Source organism: Haliotis asinina, chromosome 14 (assembly GCF_037392515.1).
Source record: "Haliotis asinina isolate JCU_RB_2024 chromosome 14, JCU_Hal_asi_v2, whole genome shotgun sequence".
In the NCBI taxonomy this organism is placed as follows: domain Eukaryota; kingdom Metazoa; phylum Mollusca; class Gastropoda; order Lepetellida; family Haliotidae; genus Haliotis; species Haliotis asinina.
In genome coordinates, this window is record NC_090293.1 from 10,127,501 (window position 1) to 10,132,500 (window position 5,000).

Here is a 5,000-nt window from a genome sequence, read left to right on the forward strand (position 1 = left end):
TTGGAATACCTTCAAAACAAATATGCTTGATGCAAATAATTCCACTTGAAATAAATGACTGAAACATAAGAGTTTTTCCATTGAATGTAATCAATGGATTCTTAAATATTGGCTAATTCATGATATCATCTACCTTTTTAAGTAATGGTCTTTTTCCTTCATTCAATTCATTCCATGCAGCTAGTAACTCTGCATAAAATGGACTTATATTCTGTAAATAGGCTTTATCATATTCAAGGCTTAAAGCATCAATTCCTAAGTTCATTTTCAGAAGATGTGACATAAAATATACAAATGTTTGTTTCCAAATACAACTGAGCTGACAATTGACATAGGCTCTCAGTAATTTCAGCCTTAAAGCATATTTTTTTAAACGTAAATCTGGTATATTAAGACCTCCATCTAAACAAACACGAATGCATGTACCGTGTGCTATTTTGGCAGGTTTGTTATGCCATAAAAAGTCTCTAAACATTTGTGTAAATTTATTCTCCACCCAATATGGAACAGGTAGTACAGTGAACATATACCACAAACGAGAGCTCATAAGGATATTAATAACAATGGCTCTGCCTTGTAAGGTTAACTGTCTACGCAGCCATGAATTTAACAGTGCTTGTATTTTGTCCATTTTCTTCCTCCAGTTTAAAGTTTCACACATCGCTTTGTCGATGCCGAAATAAATGCCCAATACCTCTATACAATCTCTTTTCACTTTAACCGGAATGTTGATTGAAAAATCTCTAAACCTTGTTTTACCCAATAACAAAATTTCCGACTTTTCAACATTGATTTTTGCACCCGTTGCCTCACAATAGAAGTTAACTGTACTAAATGTTTCAAGGACAGAGTTAACATCTGAGACAGTAACTGTTGTGTCATCAGCATGTTGGTATATCAAAGAATTAATATCATTACTGATGTTAATTCCATGAATATCAGGATTGTTTTTTATTATTAAATTCAGTGGCTCTGACACCAACACATATAGCATAGAGCTCATTGGATCCCCCTGCCTAACTCCACGAGTTAAAGTGAAGTATGGTGTCAAATGACCATTGCATTTCACAGAACTCTTTATATCAGTATATAGGATCTTAATCCATGAAATTAAAAAATCTCCAAAGTTAAATTTCCTAAGAATTTGAAATAAATATTGGTGCGATACCCTATCAAAGGCTTTTTCTTGATCTATTTTAATGAGATAGGAGTCATCATTATGATTACTGACAACATCAATGACATCTCTAACAGAATGTAGGTTACTGGCTATGTCTCTTCCTGGTATGCAACAAGATTGTTCAGGGGAGACAACTAAAGCCATCACATTTCTCAATCTCAACGACAACACTCTAGAAATGAGCTTAGAGTCTACATTAATCAATGAGATAGGTCTGTAACACTTAATGTCCCTTTTGTCACCTTTCTTTTTATAAAATAAACTAATAATACTCTTTTTCATGGAGCGAGAAAGATTATGCTCTTTGTATATACCATCTACAACTTCTAAAAAGAAGGGACATAAAATATTCCAAAACTTTAAATAAAACTCAACAGTTAGGCCGTCCGGACCCGGTGATTTATTCTTTTTCATTCCTTTGAGTGCTTTTGTAAGCTCACTCTGAGAAATAGGTACGTCACATGATTGTTTTTCTTCTTCAGAAAGTTTTTTCCCAATATTATCAATGAGACTTTGTTGTTTTACGAAATCACATTGCTCAGCAGTAAATAAGGATGAGTAAAATTGCTGAGCAGTATCTAAAATATCCTCTGTATTCCTGGCTATAGTACCATCTTCCTTGTACAGTGATTTTATTGAATTAGCCTGTTGTTTACTTTTTTCAAGGTTCAAAAAGTAAGTGGTGTTTCTATCTGACTCCTGCGTGCACTGAGCTTTTGACCTGAGAATAGCACCCTTGCATTTATTATTCTCATACACCTCTAGTTCACTTTCCAATAATTGCAAATCGGTAGATTTATAGCCAGGAATGGAGGATATTTTATGATATTCAATTCTAAGCTTATTTTGAATTTTATAATAATCAGCTTTTGCTTCCCTGTTTTTCTTAGATGCATAAAATCTGGAAAATGTTTTAAATTTGTATTTTAAGTTATCCCACCATATCAATGGATCTGTTTTAAGTAAAGGGCATTGTTTTGCCTCCTCTATTAATGCACTAATTCGTAAGTAGAATGTGAAATCTTCCAGAAGCTGATTATTAAAAATCCATACCCCAGGACCTCTTTCTACTGAAGAAAAGTCCAATCTGAGGGCTACTATACTGTGATCGCTCACAGAGGAATATCTAATGTAACTATTTACAGCACTTGTAATGAGATCTCTTGAAACAATTATCAGATCAATTCTAGATTGTTTCATACTTCCTAACACAGACTGTATTCTGGTAAATTCTTTTTTGTCATAGTTTCTATATCTCCATATATCAACTAGGCTGTTGTCAGAGAGAAAATCGTTTAAAACATTGCTACTTTGAATATTAAACGATATATTGTTGATGCCTTTATCAAGTAAAGGATTTAATATCTCATTAAAATCCCCAGCACAAATTATGTGTTCTTTCTCAATCCATGTTGTCAAATTCTTGAAAAAATCTATTCTCTCTTTACTCTCATTTGGGGCATACACGTTTAATAAAGCAACTGATCTATCTTCAATAGCTAGGGAAGCCTTTATTAATCTTCCTTCTTCATCTTTTCTAAGCAGCTTAACATTTTGCTCAAAACCATCTGAGACTAATATAGCTACACCTCTTCTATTATTTTCTGCATTAGAATATAAAATAGTTCCTGGCCACAAATGTTTATATTTTTCTATATATTCATCCGACCAAAAAGTTTCCTGCAAAAAAGCAATACTGACTTGAGAATTCCTAATTAGTGCAAATACATTTTGCATTTTGGCTATATCCCGGAGTCCATTTACATTCCATGACCATACTGTGACCATTGCAGAAAAGAGAAATAGATGCTTACTAGACAACATTATGGAGTTTCCATAACATTTTCCAACACACCTGATAATTCTCTTCTGTCATTGACCTTTTCTGCTTTCTTTTTCTTTTGTTGGTCTTTTTTACTTTCTCTCACTTTATTTTTCAAGTCATTGTTTTGTAATACCGTCTCTGATAATTTAGGCTGCAGTTTGTGCCTTCTTGCACGTTTACGCGACGCAATTGTCCACTTTGCAGATGATACACCGGTTGGTTTTTGAATGTCTTTATCCTCTTCTCTTGTGTCCAGGCTTTCCTGAAGCAAAGCGTTCTTGTCTGTGGTGTCCTTGTCCTCCTTCTCGCAATCAGAAATATCCTCAGCAAATGGAATTACTTGCGTATTATCTTCCTTCGCCGTTTTTTCAGTTCCTTGTAATTTTGTCTCTTCTTTTTGATTTCTCTTGGTTTCTTCTGTTCCATCTGCATGATTCTCCTTTGACGCGGAAACATGTTCCAGAGGAACCTCATCCCAGGATTTTGTTGGGGCTAACTCCCTCTCCAAATCCGAATCAGAATCGCTAAACCTTTCCTCATCCTCTATATCGGAGAAACAGTTGCAGATTTCAATTGAACGAAAACAGATATGACAACTACGTTCCTGATTTTCTTCTGCTTTGCAATTTCTGGCAATGTGTCCACTTCCACTGGATTTATAACATTTGGTGTTAGGACAATCCTTCATCACGTGACCTCCAGAATTGCACTTGAAGCATAACCGTTCTTGGTTATTGTGTATAACTCTAAAATACCTGCATCCATCCAGGGTGTTAAACCCCATTGAATACGGTAATGAGTTACATTCAGGGGGAAATACCACCCTCACATATCTTGTACCATCAAAAATGTGTGTGCCTTTAAGAGTTCTGTGCTTGATGTCACTTTTCATAGTTATTCCTCTCTTACTGAGAAGTTTTTCTATTTCTTCATCATCGATGTACGGTGGGAGATGAAGAAATGACACCACTACACTGTCACTCTCAAGCAGTCTGAATGAGATCTTCTGATCTTCTATAACTAGGTCATTTGTTTCAGCAAGAATCCTTGCCTCGGTGCTGTCAGGGACTGTTACATCAAAGCAATCTGTGCCTTTCAACACACATGCCCACACATCAGATACATATTCCAACAAAACATTGCAAAGCGTGCTTGCGGTTACAACTCTGTTGTCTCCTACATGACCTTCAATTGTGCAATCCTTCTGATACTTTCTTTTTGAATAAGAGTCCGCCATTTTGTCTCCAGTCAGCAAGATGTCAACAATACAGCGACCGTATATAGCACGCACCTAAGTGCTTGCTAACGAGGTAGGTTCACATACAATTACATTGTAAATGTTATCCTACCTTTGGGCACCAAATTCAAGTTCAGACGTCCCTCTAAATGACGATCTCGGAGAAAACTTGTCACTCTCTCGTAAATCCGTCCATACACCTCACAGTCCATCGCCTTAACCACTCGGCCACCTCGTCAGATAGTATCACTAACTACAACGTCTGCATTTTATCCCACTTACTAGTAAGCACAGTGGCCTCTGATGAAATTGAAAGAACTCCACGTGCACAGGGAATAGTGACACGTTTTAACAAACATCAATATATTGCCAGTCTAAGTATAGTACAGGGTTATCTTCTACAGACGTATGAAAAAGCACACAAAGAAATCCTTGGAAATCGTGGCAAAATTGCTGGAGGGGAGGCCATAACATCTGACCTCGGTAAAAGAAAAATGTCGACGAGGATGGGATTCGAACCCACGCGGGGAGACCCCAATGGATTAGCAGTCCATCGCCTTAACCACTCGGCCACCTCGTCAGCTGATAGCTTTAATGCAATGCTTCCTTTTAGAACTACGGAAAGTCGACAAGACCGCATTTGCACGATACCCACGTGCCAAGAGGGCCGTCATATCGTTTTACCTAGACAGGTCTGAAGGTGACAAGCTCCTTAATCATCTATCTGGCTTACCTTCACTCACAACTTCTCTCAACAA

The 5,000-nt window shown here is 36.8% G+C and overlaps 1 non-coding gene across 1 annotated transcript; it reads right to left on the minus strand.

Moving 5' to 3' along the window:
- Positions 1-4,740: 4,740 nt before the first annotated feature.
- Trnas-gcu (transfer RNA serine (anticodon GCU)) lies at positions 4,741-4,822 on the minus strand. The gene has a single exon. It is a non-coding gene; the product is annotated as a tRNA-Ser (tRNA).
- Positions 4,823-5,000: the final 178 nt, after the last annotated feature.